Source organism: Triticum urartu, chromosome 7 (genome assembly GCF_003073215.2).
Source record: "Triticum urartu cultivar G1812 chromosome 7, Tu2.1, whole genome shotgun sequence".
NCBI lineage: Eukaryota > Viridiplantae > Streptophyta > Magnoliopsida > Poales > Poaceae > Triticum > Triticum urartu.
This window is the reverse complement of record NC_053028.1, coordinates 710,133,636-710,156,133: the sequence shown is the minus strand read 5'-3', so window position 1 is coordinate 710,156,133 and position 22,498 is coordinate 710,133,636. Positions and strand designations below refer to the sequence as shown.

Here is a 22,498-nt window from a genome sequence, read left to right as displayed (position 1 = left end):
ATTCACAACCATTGATGTTGACATCACTGATGACGAGAATTTTGACCGGTAGTCGAACTTTTGCCAATCATATCTCCATTCGGACAATATGGTTTGGAATGCAAAACTGAGAAAATATGACGCTGTTTCTGAACTTTACAAGGACATAGCGCTCAAGGGGAACACTCAATGAATACAGGGGCGATGGGACATAGATCAAGGAGGTTCCTTAGGACTAGCTAGCTAGCAGTCCTCAAGACTATTGTACAGTTACAACAGAAACACACGCACATGTACTATAGGACAGTCACCTTATTACAACTCAACAACAACTCCCAAAGCTAACCTCCCTCGGGGAAGTTGCCATTGAACGAGAGCTAACAACCGGAAGCCGACAAGTGCTCGCCTCGGGGCATAGGAGTGTAAAGGCTGACGATCGGAATCAGTTTACCGTATCCATGATTATCGCACACCCTGGTCGCCTGCCCTGATTGTACTTGGATTGCGAAGAGGCCTGCAGCAATGGTCACGAAAATGACATTTGCTCCCTCAGCAAAGCCCAACACATGCACCGGACATTTTGCACCCATTGGAGCACCATTTACTAGGGACAAACTTTCCAGGTAGATGATTCGTCCAGGCACCCATCAGGCACCCGTCACCTCCCATGACCACAATTGCAGATGCGGATCCAGTTCTTCGACGAGTCCTAGTCCACCGCCCTCCGCCTGTTGGGGAACGTTGCAGAAAACAAAAATTTTCCTACGGTTTCACCAAGATCCATCTAAGAGTTCATCTAGCAACGAGTGATCGGATTGCATCTACATACCTTTGTAGATCACGCGCAGAAGCGTTCAAAGAACGGGGATGAGGAAGTCATACTCGACGTGATCCAAATCACCGAAGATCCTAGCGCCGAACGGACGGCACCTCCGCGTTCAACACACGTACGGTCAGCGTGACGTATCCTCCTTCTTGATCCAGCAAGGGGGAAGGAGAGGTTGAGGAAGATGGCTCGAGCAGCAGCACGACGGCGTGGTGGTGGTGGAGCAGCAGTACTCCGGCAGGGCTTCGCCAAGCTCGTGACGGAGGAGGAGATGTGTTGGGGAGGGGAGGGGCTGCGCCTTGGATGTGCTATGCAGCCCTCCCCTCACCCCTCTATTTATAGGGGAAGGGAGAAGGGGGCCGGCCCCCTCTAGATGAGATCTAGAGGGGGTGCGGCGGCCAAGGGGAGGGGGGCTTGCCCCCCAAGCAAGGGGGCGCCCCCCTTTAGGGTTTTCCCCAACCCTAGGCGCATGGGCCCTAGGGGGAGTGGCGCCCCAGCCCACTTTGGGCTGGATCCCTTCCTCATACAGCCCATAAGGCCCTCCGGGAGAGGTGGCCCCTCCTGGTGGACCCCCGGAACCCCTCTGGTGGCCCCGGTACAATACCGATATGCCCCCGAGCCTTTCCGGTGACCGTATGACAACTTCCCATATATAATTCTTTACCTCCGGACTATTCCGGAACTCCTCGTGACGTCCGGGATCTCATCCGGGACTCCGAACAACTTTCGGGTTACTGCATATACATATCTCTACAACCCTAGCGTCACCGAACCTTAAGTGTGTAGACCCTACGGGTTCGGGAGACATGCAGACATGACCGAGACGACTCTCCGGTCAATAACCAACAGCGGGATCTGGATACCCATGTTGGCTCCCACATGCTCCTCGATGATCTCATCGGATGAACCACGATGTCGAGGACCTAATCAATCCCGTACTCAATTCCCTTTGTCAATCGGTACGTTACTTGCCCGAGACTCGATCGTCGGTATCCCAATACCTTGTTCAGTCTCGTTACCGGCAAGTCACTTTACTCGTACCGTAATGCATGATCCCGTGATCAAACACTTGATCACATTGAGCTCATTATGATGATGCATTACCGAGTGGGCCCAGAGATACCTCTCCGTCATACGGAGTGACAAATCCCAGTCTCGATTCGTGCGAACCCAACAGACACTTTTGGAGATACCTGTAATGTACCTTTATAGTCACCCAGTTACGTTGTGACGTTTGGCACACCCAAGTCACTCCTACGGTATCCGGGAGTTGCACAATCTCATGGTCTAAGGAAGTGATACTTGACATCCAGAAAAGCTACAGCAAACGAACTACACCATCTTTGTGCTATGCTTAGGTTTGGGTCTTGTCCATCACATCATTCTCCTAATGATGTGATCCCGTTATCAATGACATCCCCATGTCCATAGCCAGGAAACCATGACTATCTGTTGATCAACGAGCTAGTCAACTAGAGGCTCACTAGGGACACATTATGGTCTATGTATTCACACATGTATTACGATTTCCGGACAATACAATTATAGCATGAATAATAGACAATTATCATGAACAAGGAAATATAATAATCATTTTATTATTGCCTCTAGGGCATATTTCCAATAGTCTCCCACTTGCACTAGAGTCAATCATCTAGTTACATTGTGATGAATCGAACACCCATGGAATTCTGGTGTTGATCATGTTTTGCTCTAGGGAGAGGTTTAGTCAACGGATCTGCTACATTCAGGTCCGTATGTACTTTACAAATCTCTATGTCTCCATTTTGAACACTTTCACGAATGGAGTTGAAGCGACGCTTGATATGCCCGGTCTTCCTGTGAAACCTGGGCTCCTTGGCAAGGGCAATAGCTCCAGTGTTGTCACAGAAGAGAGTCATCGGGCCCGACGCATTGGGTATTACTCCTAGGTCGGTAATGAACTCCTTCACCCAGACTGCTTCGTGTGCTGCCTCCGAGGCTGCCATGTACTCCGCTTCACATGTAGATCCCGCCACAATGCTTTGCTTGCAACTGCACCAGCTTACTGCCCCACCATTCAAAATATACACATATCCGGTTTGTGACTTAGAGTCATCCAGATCTGTGTCGAAGCTAGCATCGACGTAACCCTTTACAACAAGCTCTTCGTCACCTCCATAAACAAGAAACATTTCCTTAGTCCTTTTCAGGTACTTCAGGATATTTTTGACCGCTGTCCAGTGTTCCATGCCGGGATTACTTTGGTACCTTCCTACCAAACTCACGGCAAGGTTTACATCAGGTCTGGTACACAGAATAGCATACATGATAGACCCTATGGCCGAGGCATAGGGGAAGACACTCATCTTTTATCTATCTTCTGTCGTGGTCGGGCATTGAGCCAAGCTCAATCTCGTACCTTGCAATACAGGCAAGAACCCCTTCTTTGACTGATCCATTTTGAACTTCTTCAATATCTTGTCAAGGTACGTACTCTGTGAAAGACCAATGAGGCGTCTCGATATATCTCTCTAGATCTTGATGCCTAATATATAAGCAGCTTCTCCAAGGTCCTTCATTGAAAAACACTTGTTCAAATAGGCCTTTCTGCTTTCCGAGAATTCTATATCATTTCCCATCAACAGTATGTCATCCACATACAATATGAGAAATGCTACAGAGCTCCCACTCACTTTCTTGTAAATGCAGACTTCTCCATAAGTCTGCATAAACCCAAACGCTTTGATCATCTCATCAAAGCGAATGTTCCAACTCCGAGATGCTTGCACCAGCCCATAAATCGAGCGTTGGAGCTTGCACACCTTGTCAGCATTCTTAGGATCGACAAAACCTTCCGGTTGCATCATATACAATTCTTCCTTAAGGAAACCATTAAGGAATGCCGTTTTGATGTCCATTTGCCATATTTCATAATCATAGAATGCGGCAATTGCTAACATGATTCGGACGGACTTCAGCTTCGCTACGGGTGAGAAAGTCTCATCGTAGTCAACCCCTTGAACTTGTTGATAACCCTTAGCGACAAGCCGTGCTTTATAGATGGTCACATTACCATCCGCGTCTGTCTTCTTCTTAAAGATCCATTTATTTTCTATGGCTCGCCGATCAACGGGCAAGTCAGTCAAAGTCCATACTTCGTTTTCATACATGGATCCTATCTCGGATTTCATGGCTTCCAGCCATTTGTCGGAATCCGGGCCCGCCATCGCTTCTTCATAGTTCGAAGGTTCACCGTTGTCTAACAACATGATTTCCAAGACAGGGTTGCCGAACCACTCTGGTGTGGAACGTGTCCTTGTGGACCTTCGAAGTTCAGTAGGAGCTTGATCAGAAGTATCTTGATCATCATCATTAACTTCCTCTCTAATTGGTGCAGGCACAACAGGAACATTTTCCTGAGTTGCGCCACTTTCCGGTTCAAGAGGCAATACTTCATCAAGTTCTACTTTCCTCCCACTTACTTCTTTCGAGAGAAACTCCTTCTCTAGAAAGGATCCATTCTTGGCAACAAAGATCTTGCCTTCGGATCTGAGGTAGAAGGTATACCCAATAGTTTCTTTAGGGTATCCTATGAAGATGCATTTTTCCGACTTGGGTTCGAGCTTTTCAGGTTGAAGTTTCTTGACATAAGCATCGCATCCCCAAACTTTTAGAAACGACAGCTTAGGCTTCTTCCCAAACCATAATTCATACGGTGTCGTCTCAACGGATTTCGACGGAGCCCTATTTAAAGTGAATGCGGCAGTCTCTAAAGCATAGCCCCAAAATGACAGCGGTAAATTGGTAAGAGACATCATAGATCGCACCATATCTAATAGAGTGCGATTACGACGTTCGGACACACCATTACGCTGAGGTGTTCCAGGCGGCGTGACTTGTGAAACTATTCCACATTTTCTTAAGTGTGTACCAAATTCGTGACTCAAGTATTCTCCTCCACGATCTGATCGCAAAAACTTGATTTTTCTGTCACGTTGATTCTCAACCTCACTCTGAAATTCCTTGAACTTTTCAAAGGTTTCAGACTTGTGTTTCATTAAGTAGATATACCCATATCTACTCAAGTCATCAATGAGGGTGAGAACATAATGATAGCCACCACGAGCCTCAACACTCATTGGACCGCACACATCAGTATGTATGATTTCCAATAGGTTGGTTGCTCGCTCCATTGTTCCTGAGAACGGAGTCTTGGTCATCTTACCCATGAGGCATGGTTCGCACGTCTCAAATGATTCGTAATCAAGAGACTCTAAAAGTCCATCTGTATGGAGCTTCTTCATGCGTTTGACACCTATGTGACCAAGGCGGCAGTGCCACAAGTATGTGGGACTATCCTTATCAACCTTACATCTTTTGGCATTCACACTATGAATATGTGTAGCATTACGCTCGAGATTCATTAAGAATAAACCATTCACCATAGGAGCATGACCATAAAACATATCTCTCATATAAATAGAACAACCATTATTCTCGGATTTAAATGAGTAGCCATCTTGTATTAAACGAGATCCTGATACAATGTTCATGCTCAAACTTGGCACTAAATAACAATTATTGAGGTTCAAAACTAATCCCGTAGGTAAATGTAGAGGTAGCGTGCCGACGGCGATCACATCGACCTTGGAACCATTCCCGACGCGCATCATCACCTCATCCTTCGCCAATCTCCGCTTATTCCGCAGCTCCTGCTTTGAGTTACAAATGTGAGCAACTTCACCGGTATCAAATACCCAGGAGCTACTACGAGTATTGGTAAGGTACACATCAATTACATGTATATCACATATACCTTTCGTTTTGTCGGCCTTCTTGTCTGCTAAGTATTTGGGGCAGTTCCGCTTCCAGTGACCACTTCCCTTGCAATAAAAACACTCAGTCTCGGGCTTGGGTCCATTCTTTGGCTTCTTCCCGATAGCTTGCTTACCGGGCGCGGCAACTCCCTTGCCGTCCTTCTTGAAGTTCTTCTTACCCTTGCCTTTCTTGAACTTAGTTGTTTTATTCACGATCAACACTTGATGGTCCTTTTTGACTTCTATCTCTGCTGATTTCAGCATTGCAAATACTTCAGGAATGGTCTTTTCCATCCCCTGCATATTGAAGTTCATCACTAAGCTCTTGTAGCTTGGTGGAAGCGACTGGAGGATTCTGTCAATGACCGCGTCATCTGGGAGATTAACTCCCAGCTGAGTCAAGCGGTTATGTAACCCAGACATAGTGAGTATGTGCTCACTGACAGAACTATTTTCCTCCATCTTACAGCTGAAGAACTTGTCGGAGACTTCATATCTCTCGACCCGGACATGAGCTTGGAAAACCATTTTCAGCTCTTCGAACATCTCATATGCTCCGTGTCGATCAAAACGCTTTTGGAGCCCCGGTTCTAAGCTGTAAAGCATGCCGCACTGAACGAGGGAGTAATCATCAGCACGTGTCTGCCAAGCATTCATAACGTCTTGGTTCTGTGGGACGGGTGCGTCACCTAGCGGTGCTTCTAGGACATAATCTTTCTTGGCAGCTATGAGGATGATCCTCAGGTTCCGGACCCAGTCCGTATAGTTGCTGCCATCGTCTTTCAGCTTGGTTTTCTCTAGGAACGCGTTGAAGTTGAGGACAATGTTGGCCATTTGATCTACAAGACATATAGTAAAGATTTTATACTAAGTTCATGATAATTAAGTTCATCTAATCAAATTATTCAATGAACTCCCACTTAGATAGACATCCCTCCAGTCATCTAAGTATAACATGATCCGAGTTGACTAGGCCGTGTCCGATCAACACGTGAGACGGACTAGTCAACATCGGTGAACATCTTCATGTTGATCGTATCTTCTATACGACTCATGCTCGACCTTTCGGTCTTCTGTGTTCCGAGGCCATGTCTGTACATGCTAGGCTCGTCAAGTCAACCTAAGTGTATTGCGTGTGTAAATCTGTCTTACACCCGTTGTATGTGAACGTTGGAATCTATCACACCCGATCATCACGTGGTGCTTCGAAACAACGAACTGTCGCAACGGCGCACAGTTAGGGGGAACACTTTCTTGAAATTATTATGAGGGATCATCTTATTTACTACCGTCGTTCTAAGTAAACAAGATGCAAAAACATGATAAACATCACATGCAATCAAATAATAATAGTGACATGATATGGCCAATATCACATAGCTCCTTTGATCTCCATCTTGGGGCTCCATGATCATCTTGTCACCGGCATGACACCATGATCTCCATCATCATGATCTCCATCATTGTCTCTCCATGAGGTTGCTCGCCAACTATTACTTCTACTACTATGGCTAACGCGTTTAGCAATAAAGTAAAGTAATTTACATGGCGTTTCTCAATGACACGCAGGTCATACAAAAAATAAGGACAACTCCTATGGCTCCTGCCGGTTGTCATACTAATCGACATGCAAGTCGTGATTCCTATTACAAGAACATGATCTCATACATCACATATATATCATTCATCATTCATCACAACTTTGGCCATATCACATCACAAATCACTTGCTGCAAAAACAAGTTAGACGTCCTTAATTGTTGTTGCAAGTTTTACGTGGCTGCAAAAGGGTTCTAGCAAGAACGTTTTCTTACCTACGTAATAGCCACAACGTGATTTTTCAACTTCTATTTACCCTTCATAAGGACCCTTTTCATCGAATCCGCTCCAACTAAAGTGGGAGAGACAGACACCCGCTAGCCACCTTATGCAACTAGTGCATGTCACTCGGTGGAACCAGTCTCACGTAAGCGTACGTGTAAGGTCGGTCCGGGCCGCTTCATCCCACAATACCGCTGAAGCAAGATAAGACTAGTAGCGGCAAGAAAGTTGACAACATCTACGCCCACAACAAATTGTGTTCTACTCGTGCAAGGAGAACTACGCATAGACCTAGCTCTGATACCACTCTTGGGGAACGTTGCAGAAAACAAAAATTTTCCTACGGTTTCACCAAGATCCATCTAAGAGTTCATCTAGCAACGAGTGATCGGATTGCATCTACATACCTTTGTAGATCACGCGCGGAAGCATTCAAAGAACGGGGATGAGGAAGTCGTACTTGACGTGATCCAAATCACCGGAGATCCTAGCGCCGAACGGACGGCACCTCCGCGTTCAACACACGTATGGTCAGCGTGACGTCTCCTCCTTCTTGATCCAGCAAGGGGGAAGGAGAGGTTGAGGAAGATGGCTCCAGCAGCAGCACGACGGCGTGGTGGTGGTGGAGCAGCAGTACTCCGGCAGGGCTTCGCCAAGCTCATGACGGAGGAGGAGATGTGTTGGGGAGGGGAGGGGCTGCGCCTTGGATGTGCGATGCAGCCCTCCCCTCACCCCTCTATTTATAGGCCAAGGGGGAAGGGGAACGGCCCCCTCTAGATGAGATCTAGAGGGGGGGCGGCGGCCAAGGGGAGGGGGGCTTGCCCCCCAAGCAAGGGGGCGCCCCCCTTTAGGGTTTCCCCCAACCCTAGGCGCATGGGCCCTAGGGGGAGTGCCGCCCCTACCCACTTTGGGCTGGATCCCTTCCTCATACAGCCCATAAGGCCATCCGGGAGAGGTGGCCCCTCCCGGTGGACCCCCGGAACCCCTCCGGTGGCCCCGGTACAATACCGATATGCCCCTGAACCTTTCTGGTGACCGTATGACAACTTCCCATATATAATTATTTACCTCCGGACTATTCCGGAACTCCTCGTGACGTCCGAGATCTCATCCGGGACTCCGAACAACTTTCGGGTTACTGCATATACATATCTCTACAACCCTAGCGTCACCGAACCTTAAGTGTGTAGACCCTACGAGTTCGGGAGACATGTAGACATGACCGAGACGACTCTCCGGTCAATAACCAACAGCGGGATCTGGATACCCATGTTGGCTCCCACATGCTCCTCGATGATCTCATCGGATGAACCACGATGTCGAGGACCTAATCAATCCCGTACTCAATTCCCTTTGTCAATCGGTACGTTACTTGCCCGAGACTCGATCGTCGGTATCCCAATACCTTGTTCAGTCTCGTTACCGGCAAGTCACTTTACTTGTACTGTAATGCATGATCCCGTGATCAACCACTTGATCACATTGAGCTCATTATGATGATGCATTACCGAGTGGGCCCAGAGATACCTCTCCGTCATACGGAGTGACAAATCCCAGTCTCGATTTGTGCCAACCCAACAGACACTTTCGGAGATACCTGTAATGTACCTTTATAGTCACCCAGTTACGTTGTGACGTTTGGCACACCCAAGGCACTCCTATGGTATCCGAGAGTTGCACAATCTCATGGTCTAAGGAAATGATACTTGACATCCAGAAAAGCTACAGCAAACGAACTACAAGATCTTTGTGCTATGCTTAGGTTTGGGTCTTGTATGTGATCCCGTTATCAATGACATCCCCATGTCCATAGCCAGGAAACCATGACTATCTGTTGATCAACGCGCTAGTCAACTAGAGGCTCACTAGGGACACATTATGGTCTATGTATTCACACATGTATTACTATTTCCGGACAATACAATTATAGCATGAATAACAGACAATTATCATGAACAAGGAAATATAATAATTATTTTATTATTGCCTCTAGGGCATATTTCCAACACCGCCAGCATGAGGTTGCAAGTGGGTTCACCCTTAGAGTGGCAAGTGTCTGGTGTGTCGAACCAAGTCAGCCCATGCCTTTCTAGGTCATACTCCAGGATCAACCCACCACATGACATGAAGTACAAGAAAGACCTCCCAACAAGCACGCTGGAAAAGTATTCGAAGTCCATGAGGTCCACGATGTGAAGTCCATGATGAATTCGTTGTGCATTAAGGTCGGCTCACCCCAAGCACCAGTCTCGGATGAGTAGACACATGCCGACGTCTCATATAGGTCGTAGTCAGTGTCTTCATCAGAGACGGAGAAGACAAAGACCACGCAGAACGGACCGCTGTGGCAGTCATGGAGGTTGCACCTGTCAGCTGCGCAGAACACGGCTGCGGTGGTGTTGCCGAACTGGAACGCCACGGGGATAGGTACGCACTGCTGGGCACCCGTAATTGGCTCCCACACCAGGAATTCCTCAGTACGGTCCTTTGAGAGGAAGAGGGTGTCACTACCGGCAGAGGGGCCGTCGGCATAGGTCCTTTGCCGTCGGCATAGATCTATGCCTACGGCTGCCGTCGGCATAGACCCGTCGGCGTAGATATCGTCAGCGTAGTCTTGTCAGACCGTCGGCGTAGTATAGCCGTCGGTGTAGTATAGCCGTCGGCATAGGGCCCTATGCCAACGGCCGTGGTCAGCCGTCGGCATAGTTTAGCCGTCAGCAGTGTTTTTCCATCTGACGGCAACGGACGGCGCCGTCAAAAGCGTCGACGAGTCATGGGACGCCACGTGGCAGAGGTACGACGACGGCTTGGCTGTCGGCATAGGTTGGAATCTATGCCGACGGCCTAGCCGTCGGCGTACCTCTGCCACGTGGCGTCCCGTGGTGCGCCTGGTGGCAGTGCTATGCCTACGGCAAAGCCGTAGGCATAGATGGAATCTATGCCGATGACTTTGCCGTAGGCATAGCACTGCCACGTGTCTTTCCTTGGTTTCTCCTGGCGGCAGGGCTATGCCTACGGCAAAGCCGTCGGCATAGATGAAAATCTATGACGACGGCATTGCCGTAGGCATAGATCTGCCACGTGGCAAGCCCTGGTAACTCCTGGGCTTATATATGTCGACGGCTTTGCCGTAGGCATAGTTTTTTTTTATTTTTTTTATTTTCTCTTTTTCAATTCATTTGACAGCATTTCAAAGCAGAATAATATGGAATTATGCAGAAATATGACAGTTCATCATCTAAACATACTCAAGTTCATCATCATCATCTAAACATAGTCAAGTTCATCATCATCATCTAAAGATCATCACCGGCGGAAGTTCATGAACATAAAAGTAGTGCAAGACATGGAACATCATAAAAGTAGCAACATGAAAGGCATGGCACGACGGCCACATGCACGGAATCATCATCGACATCAAGCAAGACCACCTCCGCCAAAACCACCACCACCAAGACCACCTCCGCCAAAACCACCACCACCAAGACCACCTCCGCCAAAACCGCCACCGCGGCCACCATCACTCTGCCAGATCGGAGTGACTGGGGTCGACGGAGCAGTAGTCGAGCCACCGGTCCCCTACATGTTTCAGAAAAGATTCTAACGGTAAATATGATGTGATAGTGTTGAATGAACGAGAACTAGTTTGCCAGTAGTTAGGCAAATGTACTAACCGGACCATCACTGCCTAGTGCCACCCATTCATCGAACGTGGGCACGTGTGGGGGTTCTCCCGTAGGTGGTGGTGGGGGTCCCATTTGTGGTGGATCCGTGCGGTTACTCCAAGATGCCAACATAGCTTGGATGTTAGTTAAACAAGCAAACTAGAAGGTCAGAAGGAATGAAAGTGCAAAAATTTAGCTTGGTTTTAAGAGGGCAAAACTAACCGCCATCATCTGACGGTTGTAATCATCATTTGCCTTCACTCGTTGCATGTACTCTCGCACCTCGAGATTCCTATGCTCGACAAAGGCCTTATATGCCTACATAATTTAGGTTGTTTCTAAGTGAGCAATGCTGAAAATGAACTGAGAATGCTAGAGAGAAAAAGATAAAGGGGAAGTACTTACAGCATGCTGGCGCGCTAAGGGAGTCTGTGAACGCCCCGTACTCTCTAACTGGCTCTCGCCCTCCTTGGGATGACTTCGCTCGCGGGCCAGCTTCCACGACTCAATGTCTGAGAGCGGCCTCTTCAACTTGTCCTCCTGCAACGTCAAACAGAAGTTAGCCATACATAAGAACATGACGGTAAAGAAGAACAAAAATGCATGATGCATATAGATATACCTTCATGGCCTTGAAGCCCCAGTGGTTCCTGTTTCCTTGGCCGTGTGTCCCGTCTTTTCCACGGTTAGCCCGGGCCTTGATGCTCTTGGCAGCAAACTCTGCATCGTCGCCGAGCCACCTATCCACCAAACTCACCCATCCGTCATGCCTTCCATAGCACCAACGAGGAACAACCTATGCAAATTTTGGAAGCATGACATGTGAGCACGAAACATATAGTTGACTGCTTGAAACAATGATAAGTTAGTAATAGTTACCATCATGAACTGCTCCCTATTCAAGGTAAGTCGTTGCCTCTGCGCTTGAGTTTTGGTCATATTTTGTTGCAGGTAGATGTGGTAGTACTGCGAGACGGCAACCCAGCGCACCTCGTACTGCAACTAATGAGCTTTCTTCTTCGCAGCCGCAAGCAAGACCACGTCGGCTCTGGCCTTGTGCTCGTCAAGAACTCTATAGAGTTGCTGCAATCATGCATAAACCAGAAGCAAACAAGGAATGAGTTGAGTGATTCAATGGTAAACTATGAACGAAACTGAAGACAAGTGATTCAGAAGAGAACTTACCCAAAATTTGGTGATCACGGCCTTAGCGGCCGTCCCGTACTCCGCGTTGCTGCAAGCCTCGTAGTGGGCCTAGCTCGTGGCCAAAACCCGCAGCTGCGGGTCCCTGCCTGGCCACGGGCAGAATAGGCCAGGCCAAAACTCCTTCAACAGGACAGTGATAAGGCCGTTCGGTTTACAGCCCTTTCCGCGAAGGATCCAGTTTCTGCAAAAGAATCAAATGATTGCCATGTGTACAATAAGAAAATGTTGTCATGTGTTGAAAATATGATTGAGAGGCACTTACTCTGTCCCCACAGGTTCAATGAGCCACTTGTGCTCCTCAATAGAAGGTGGTGTAGGTAGTCCGGCATTACCACGCAGCCACCCCTGCGGAGCACCCGGTGGCAAGTCACCCCACAACTCGGGATCAACCTCCCCTCCACCCTCCTTGCCCTCCTCCTCACCCTCCTCCTCGCCCTCCTCCTCCTCACCCTCCTCCTCCTCGCCATCAGGAACATACTCCTCCTCCTCAGACTCAGAAGGTGCCTCTGTATAGGAGGGCATCGAAGAAGACCCTCCTATTTCGGACACTGTCCGGAGTTTTTTGCCCCGGCTGCCTCTCCCCCCACCTCCTCCTCCTCTAGGGTCTCCTCCCCCGACCCCTCCACCTCCCTGTGAGGTGTCATCCTCGCGTAGTCGGGAGGGAACCTTGTGGGCTCGTCCACTCCGAGTAAGTCCTTTGAATTTACTGAGGAAACTGGCGCCGCTGGACTTGCCCATGATTAGCAAACCTGCATTGAGAAGAGAATAAACAATTAGTAAGGATATCAATTAAACAAGCATACAGGAAAAACATTAATACCAGAAGAGCACATTAAGCATACTATTGTAATGATCATTAAAAGAACTTACATTTTCTAAAACCCATATGAATCATCACTATTGTAATCTATTTGTGGACCGGTCTCATCATCACTATCACGCATATCTTCTTCGTTATCTGACGGAGGTGGAGGCTCTTCCTCATCGTCAGCATCTTCATTTAACTTTTCAAGCATAATTATGTCTCTTTGATTCACAACTGCCTCACCATCAATCCGTGCGTCGTCGTCGTTTGGGTCCAGGTCAACATAACCCAAGTCATCATCCTCGTTGTTTCGGACCACGTCATCATGTTCCTCTTGATAGAACACTCCCTCGTATGTCATGGGGTTTATGTTGTAGTAATCATCATCGTTCGGGTCTGGTAGCTTACCATGCGGCAACACCTTGAACACAACTTCCCAACCCTTTAGGTACTCTTTCTCGCATGGGTAAGGCAGATAATATACTTGTGTGGCCTGGGTAGCGGCGAAAAAGAGATCAGCTCCGGCATAGACGGTTGATGGTTTAACTTCAACTAAACCAACAGAAGGCTTATGTCTCAGACCCTTTTTGGGGTCAAACCATCGGCATTTGAACATAGTGAGACTTAGGTGTTCGCGGCCACGTTTGAATGTAAGCTCGTATATTTTTCCTACCCTTCGGTAGTAATCTACTTTATTATCTCCTTCAGTGAAGACTCCGGTATTTATGGTTTTGGGATCAGGACGACTGTTCTGGTGCTCCTCTGTATGGAAGCGATACCCATTCACATCATATTTTTCGCATGTCATGACAACAGGGTCCAAACCCATGGAAACCCATCTCAATTCTTCATCCATTGATTCGGTCGGATCATTTCCCTACAAGTTTAATTGAAATTATAGGATGCATGAGTTTAATTGAAATTATAGGGTGCATGAGTTTAATTGAAAGTGTGAAAAATTACTTTCTCCATGAACCACGCAACGAAATTTTTCCTTCCATCAGCACCCTTTCGGAGAAGAGCAAGTGCCTCCGCTTCAGTAGGAGGCAGCATTCCCGTCCATTCTTCTTCAATGAATCAACTACAATAAGAAAAGCGGTATAAGAACTAGGCAAAGTGAACATAACGAATTGACTAAAAGAATGGTGCAAAGGTATTACCTCATCCACTCATCCTCAACTTCCTTGATGTTGTGCAAGATATAGAACATGACATCCTCCCACTCATCTCGTGGCATGAGATAAGGTTTCGAGCATCCAGCCCTACCACCTTGCCCAATGAATAGAGGCAACTTGGGTTTATTCTTGGGTTCTTCTGTATTGTATCGAGACGCCTTATTGTGCAACGTGGGAACATGGTCCGGATAGTAGGCTGTCCTGAGGTCTGCCACCTCCTCTAGGATAACTGCCTCAGCTATGGAAGCTTCAATCTTAGCTTTGTTTCCACATTTCTGTCTCAGATGCTTGTTCTGTCTCTCAGGGCCGTACTGCCAACGATTCTGCATAGGGCCCCCCAACAATACCTCGTTCGGGAGGTGCAAAATGAGATGTGTCATCGGAGTAAAGAAGCCTGGCGGGAAGATCTTCTCTAGCTTGCATATCAACTCCGGCGCCTTCTTGTGCATTTCTTTTATCTTCTCAGGACATACTTCTTTAGCACAAAGTGTGCGGAAGAAATGGCTTAACTCCGCAAGCACATGCCAGACACGCTCGGGAACATAGACCCGAACCATCACCGGCATAATCCGCTCAATCCATACATGATAGTCATGACTCTTGAGCCCGGTCACTCTGCCCGTTGAAAGATTGACCCCCTTACTTATATTCGACGCATAACCATCAGTGAACTTCACGACGTGTTTCAGCCACTTGAATGCGTCCATCTTATGATCCTTTTTAAGTACGAAGTCAGCATCTGGCTTGAACCAAGATTTTCGACTGCCTGTGGGAGGCTGCATGTGTAGACGTGGTCTATCACAAATATTCTGTTGATCAACTCTAGCATTAACATTATCCTTTATCTTATCAGGAATGTTGAGGATCGTGCGAAAAAGGGACTCTGCGACATTCTTTTCGGTGTGCATCACGTCTATGTTGTATGGAAGTTTGAGGTCCTTAAAATAGGGAAGCTGCATGAAGGGGGTAATGTGAGTCCAATTGTGCGTCTCACCATATCCTTCAAAAAAATTCCCTTTACATTTTCCTTTGCCCTCGCCCTCGTCTTCGCCTGTGGCTTTGCCTTTGCCTTTGCCTTTCCCTTCACCGGCAGGCTTAAGAGCTTTCAGCTGAGCAAGCACATCCTCACCAGAAAACGTTGGAATCTCGTTTACTTCATGGACAACTTTGCCTTTTGTGAAGTTCTTCCTGTCTTCCCTATCAGGATGGTCTGGAGGGAGGAACTGTCGATGCAGGTCAAATGCAACATACTTGCCACCCTTCTTTAGCCAAATAAAAATCAAGGCCTGCATGCACACTGGGCAAGGCATCTTTCCACTTGTACACCATCTGCAGAACAGGGCATAACCGGGAAAGTCATGCATGCAATATTGTAGCCAAACTTTCATCAAGAAATTTTTCTGCAGATGTCGGTCGTATGTCAACCTCGGGAAGTACCAAGAATGGTGCAAATCATCCACCAACGGTTGCATAAACACACTCAAATTCTTCCCCCCATATTCAGGCCCCGGAATTATAAGCAACAGGAACATGGTCTTGCGTTGCATTATGGCGCCGGGAGGGAGATTGAGCGGAATAACAAATACGGGCCAACAGCTGTATGGATTAGACGACATACCATATGGCTTGAACCCATCACCTGTTATAGCAATTCTGACATTCCCAGCCTCGGCTGCTTCCTCTGGGTACTCTATATCGAATGACTTCCATGCTTCACCTCCTGATGGATGTACAATTTTTTTTGGATTGTACCTTTTCCCTTCCTTGTGCCACTTCATCATTTTGGCAGACTCCTCGGTGATGAAAAGGCGCTACAGTCTTTTTATAAAATCAAGATACCGAAGAACCTTCACAGGGATTTTTAGCTGCTGCTTCTGACCATGCTTATCGACCACCTCAATATACCGAGAGGAACCGCACTTCCTACAGTACTTTTCATCCGCACACTCATGCCTAAACAAAAGGCAATTCTTTGGACAAACATGTATTTTTCTCATAGTCCATGGAGAGCGCCTTCATGATTTTCTTCGTAGCGTACATGGTTTTTGGCAGTTCATGGCCCTCAGGCAGGCGGTTAGCCCATGCTCCCAGAAATGCTTCGAAGGAACCTCGGCTACAGCCGTACTCAGCCTTGACTGCCATCAGTTGCGAGATGGCATCCAGCACAGACAGCTTGGCACACTCATAGAGAGGTTTCTTTGATGAGGCCAAGATTTCCAGGAAGTCCTTTGCGGTTTCCTCCGGCTCCTCCGGTTCATTCGTTGAATGTGATGGAGGTGTCGGCTGTGCAGCAAAGACATCATCTAGCATGTCTCTAACCCCATCGTCCTCATAACCAGCAACGCGTTATCGTATCACATCCTCTCTACCACGGTCCCACTGGGCAAAGTTTATCGGCATATTAAAGTTGGGCATAAATCCATGCGTGCGAAGGTGCTTAGTCATCTCACTCTTATCTCTGCGGATACGTCTCTAATATCTGGCACACGGGCATTCTGGCACCATCCTCATTGGACTATGGAATATCTCTTCCAAAAACACATCAGTTTTCTCGACCCACTCTGTTGTTACTTGATTCCGGCGGAAAAAACCCACTATACATCCACTGATTATCTGCCATCTCTGCTTTATTGGAAGCCACACAACAAAATTAAGGATTCATTTAAATTACTCACATCAATATTTTATTTTTTACAAGGTTGATGAGAATCGACATTTAATCCACCTACATCTCTAATAGGTAAAGATGGGTCCTAATCCCACCCGAGAATGTGTAGATTGAGTACGTTGTCCATGCTCTACCCCATTCCAAGACAAAATTTAGGCAGCACCTCCCCGCTGTTCTCCAAATACACGTCTCGGCAAAATGCCGAGAGAATGTGCATCCGGAGAACAATAGGGAGGCGCCGCCGAAATCCTGTCTCGGAACGGGGTAGAGCATGAACAACGTACCCAATCTACACATCCTTGGCTATCCGTGGAAAGCGCCGGACAATCCCAAAGAGCTGCGGTGATAAATATGCAATTGAATGCATATTTATCGATGCAACCCTTTCGGACGGGAGACCTAGGTTACGCGACTTGATGTGAAAATTTAATCTAGTGACATGGAAAAAAAGTGGACGAGGTCATGGAATTGTTGCTCACCCTCCGATGTAGAGGATGTAGTCGATCAAAGGAGGGACGATCGTGGACCAACACCTCCAACGTCGACGGTCACTCCACGAAGATGGAACACCACAAATCCTGTTAATTCGACCAAGTGCAAAAAAATAGGTTAAGCATTGACACTTTAAACTATGAAAAAAAATCATATTTCGTCAAGTGTCAAATATTGTCCTTCAATTTTTTTAGCAAGATAATCATGATTAAATAACCACTCATCATATGCCAATTTTGGAGCACATCTCACACAACTATTTTAGAAACTAAATGTCACATAGCAAGGATTTAGACACAGCTCCACCTCCTATCCATGCCATCTCTAGACGTCAACAACTCAAAGAACATGACACAAACATCAACTAAAAAATTTGTTTTGCATGCATATGTGAATACACTTAGGGGCTGAATACACCATCCATTAATCTCACATGCATACATTGTCATAATCCATTATATATCATATTGGTACAAATATTAGGCTTATGGACATAAAATCTAGAAGAGAACAATGCTAACAATTACATCACTTGTCTTTGTGAAGATAAGTTACACATGTCCATACATAGTAGTTATTTGCAGCAAATAAACATGAAACTATGAATGTCACAGTAGGAAAAATGAAAAAAAAGAGCATAGCTCACCGGGCAGAGGGGCGTCACGGCGATGGAGGGGACAGGAGGGACGGGGCTGGTCGTGGTCGGTCGGAGAAGCAGAAGAGGCCGCCGACCGGAGCTAGCACCAGGGCCGGCCGGGCAGGGTCGCGGGATGGCTGGAGCCGTGGCCAGGCGTGCTCGGGGAGGGGCCGAGGCGAGGCAGGGCCCGGTTCGTGGCGGGGCAGAGAGCTCGGGTGGAGGCGAGGCGTGGAGACGAGATGGCGACGACGTGGGTGGAGCGGCGACGGGCGGGCGGGCAGCAGAGAGCTGGCGTGGCGGCGGCGGCGCGAGAAGGGGAGGGGAGGGGAGGGGTGGAGCGGCGGGGAGGGAGGACGGGCGAGGAAAGGGGAGAGTGGCGCGGGTGGAGCGGCGGCGGGTGGGCGGAGGGGAGCGTCACGGGCGGCGCGGAGCAGCGACGGGCAGCGGCGGCAGCGTGGGTCGGGCTCGGGGGCGCGCGGGATCTGCGGGCCGGGGAAGAACGAGTGGAGGGGGTGACTGGGGACAGGATAAGGTAACTATGTCGACGGCTAAGCCGTCGGCATATATTAATCATGCCATGTGGCATATATGCCGACGGCTAAGCCGTAGGCATAGGTGTATTTTTTTATACATATTAATTACAAACTAGCAGTATACATGTTAATTACACACGTGGCATATATTACTAACTGTCTTCAAATATATTTTTAGTGTATATTATTTTCATACGCATTGAAAAGTTTCGTATATATATAAAATACTTGTACGTACATATTAAATATTTTCAAATACACGTTCTTGAATTTTTTTGAATGATACATGGTATAAAATTATATTAAAAATGATACATGGTATACATATTTTTGACATGCATGAACATTATTTAAAATGTACCATACATTTTCTTTAATGGTTTGAAACATTATTTTTAATGACATGATCTTTTTTTTATATTGTACAACAATTTTTCTAAAACATCACGTATATTTTTTTCTGAACCGAATTTTTTCTATGGTCAGCAACATTTCTTTATGATATAAATTTTTTCTATGGTCTCGCGAAAGGTGATACATAGGAGAGCAACTGACTGAGGGGTGCCGTTACCGAGTACATGATCCGGTAACTATGCGAGTGCCTGATCCGTCTACTATCGTGTCATCGCCGTCCGTGAGGGGGGGCCACGCCCCGGAGACGCGTGCCGCCTCTTCGGACATGCCACCACACCACCCCGCATGTATGAGGGCCCGGTGCGACGCTCCGGTGGCATTGCTACCCCCCAGGGCCCCCGTCCCACCTAACCCTGTAGCGTTTGACCACGGGATCTACCCCTTTAACTTTGCACGGACGGGCTTTGACCAGCGGACCTCCCCGCCCGGTTATGTTAGGTCAGCCCATAGGAACACTTTGGAACAACAACCGGGCCAGACCCACAGCAAGATCCCCTCCGTGTAGACCCGACGTGTCCGTTTCCCCCCTCCAGGTGCCGGCGGCGGCGCCGTCCGTGAGGGGGGGCACACCCCGGACACGCGTGCCGGGCGTTTGCAACCGCCACAACACTTCCAGACTTGTGAGAGGCCGCCTACGCAAGATTTGGCGGCATGCTAGCCCCCGGAGGCCGCTGGCCACAGCCATAGACGCGCGAAGGGCAATCCGCGTAGAGGGAATTTTTCGGATACATCTCCATCACCAAAAATTATGAAAAAATACCATCGTTCCTATAGCACATGTGCCCACGTCGTGCAAAAAAACTCATGATTTTATCGCGCTCCGAGTATTTAATAATATTCATGCCGCATCGTTACCGCAGAACGTCTACTACCGTGTCATCGCCGTCCGTGAGGGGGGGCCACGCCCCGGAGACGCGTGCCGCCTCTTCGGACATGCCACCACACCACCCCGCATGTATGAGGGCCCGGTGCGACGCTCCGGTGGCATTGCTACCCCCCAGGGCCCCCCGTCCCGCCTAACCCTGTAGCGTTTGACCACGGGATCTAACCCTTTGACTTTGCACGGACGGGCTTTGACCAGCGGACCCCCGCCCGGTTGTGTTAGGTCAGCCCATGGGAACACTTTGGAGCAACAACCGGGCCAGACCCACAGCAAGATCCCCTCCGTGTAGACCCGACGCGTCCGTTTCCCCCCTCCAGGTGCCGGCGGCAGCGCCGTCCGTGAGGGGGGCACACCCCGGACACGCGTGCCGGGCGTTTGCAACCGCCACAACACTTCCAGACTTGTGAGAGGCCGCCTACGCAAGATTTGGCGGCATGCTAGCCCCCGGAGTCCGCCGGCCACATCCGTAAACGCGCGAAGGGCAATCCGCGTAGAGGGAATTTTTCGGATACATCTCCATCACCAAAAATTATGAAAAAATACCATCGTTCCTATAGCACATGTGCCCACGTCGTGCAAAAAAACTCATGATTTTATCGCGCTCCGAGTATTTAATAATATTCACGCCGCATCGTTACCGCAGAACGTCTACTACCGTGTCATCGCCGTCCGTGAGGGGGGGCCACGCCCCGGAGACGCGTGCCGCCTCTTTGGACATGCCACCACACCACCCCGCATGTATGAGGGCCCGGTGCGACGCTCCGGTGGCATTGCTACCCCCCAGGGCCCCCCGTCCCGCCTAACCCTGTAGCGTTTGACCACGGGATCTAACCCTTTGACTTTGCACGGACGGGCTTTGACCAGCGGACCCCCGCCCGGTTGTGTTAGGTCAGCCCATGGGAACACTTTGGAGCAACAACCGGGCCAGACCCACAGCAAGATCCCCTCCGTGTAGACCCGACGCGTCCGTTTCCCCCCTCCAGGTGCCGGCGGCAGCGCCGTCCGTGAGGGGGGCACACCCCGGACACGCGTGCCGGGCGTTTGCAACCGCCACAACACTTCCAGACTTGTGAGAGGCCGCCTACGCAAGATTTGGCGGCATGCTAGCCCCCGGAGTCCGCCGGCCACAGCCGTAAACGCGCGAAGGGCAATCCGCGTAGAGGGAATTTTTCGGATACTTCTCCATCACCAAAAATTATGAAAAAGTACCATCGTTCCTATAGCACATGTGCCCACCTCGTGCAAAAAAACTCATGATTTTATCGCGCTCCGAGTATTTAATAATATTCACGTCGCATCGTTACCGCAGAACGTCTACTATCGTGTCATCGCCGTCCGTGAGGGCGGGCCACGCCCCGAAGACGCGTGCCGCCTCTTCGGACATGCCACCACACCACCCCGCATGTATGAGGGCCCGGTGCGACGCTCCGGTGGCATTGCTACCCCCCAGGGCCCCCGTCCCACCTAACCCTGTAGCGTTTGACCACGGGATCTAGCCCTTTGACTTTGCACGGACGGGCTTTGACCAGCGGACCCCCGCCCGGTTGTGTTAGGTCAGCCCATGGGAACACTTTGGAGCAACAACCGTGCCAGACCCACAGCAAGATCCCCTCCGTGTAGACCCGACGCGTCCGTTTCCCCCCTCCAGGTGCCGGCGGCGGCGCCGTCCGTGAGGGGGGGCACACCCCGGACACGCGTGTCGGGCGTTTGCAACCGCCGCAACACTTCCAGACTTGTGAGAGGCCGCCTACGCAAGATTTGGCGGCATGCTAGCCCCCGGAGGCCGCCGGCCACAGCCGTAGACGCGCGAAGGGCAATCCGCGTAGAGGGAATTTTTCGGATACTTCTCCATCACCAAAAATTATGAAAAAATACCATCGTTCCTATAGCACATGTGCCCACGTCGTGCAAAAAAACTCATGATTTTATCGCGCTCTAAGTATTTAATAATATTCACGCTGCATCGTTACCGCAGAACGTCTACTACCGTGTCATCGCCGTCCGTGAGGGGGGGCCACGCCCCGGAGACGCGTGCCGCCTCTTCGGACATGCCATCACACCACCCTGCATGTATGAGGGCCCGGTGCGACGCTCCGGTGGCATTGCTACCCCCCAGGGCCCCCGTCCCGCCTAACCCTGTAGCGTTTGACCACGGGATCTAGCCCTTTGACTTTGCACGGCCGGGCTTTGACCAGTGGACCTCTCCACCCGGTTGTGTTAGGTCAGCCCATAGGAACATTTTGGAGCAACATCTGGGCCAGACCCACAGCAAGATCCCCTCTGTGTAGACCCGACGCGTCCGTTTCCCCACTCCAGGTGCCGGCGGTGGCGCCGTCCGTGAGGGGGGCCAAACCCCGGAGACGCGTGCCGCCTCTTCGGACATGCCACCACACCACCCCGCATGTATGAGGGGCCAGTGTGACGCTCCGGTGGCATTGCTACCCCCTCAGGGCCCCCGTCCCGCCTAACCCTAGAGCGGTTGACCACGAGATCTAGCCCTTTGACTTTTCACGGACGGGCTTTGAACAGTGGACCTCTCCACCCGGTTGTGTCAGGTCAGCTCAGAGGGACACCTGGGAGCATCATCCGGGCCAA

General features: G+C 49.3%; 1 pseudogene; it reads right to left on the bottom strand.

The window, feature by feature from the left end:
• Positions 1 to 356: 356 nt before the first annotated feature.
• Positions 357 to 22,498, bottom strand: part of LOC125519573 — a 34,223-nt pseudogene continuing 12,081 nt past the window's right edge.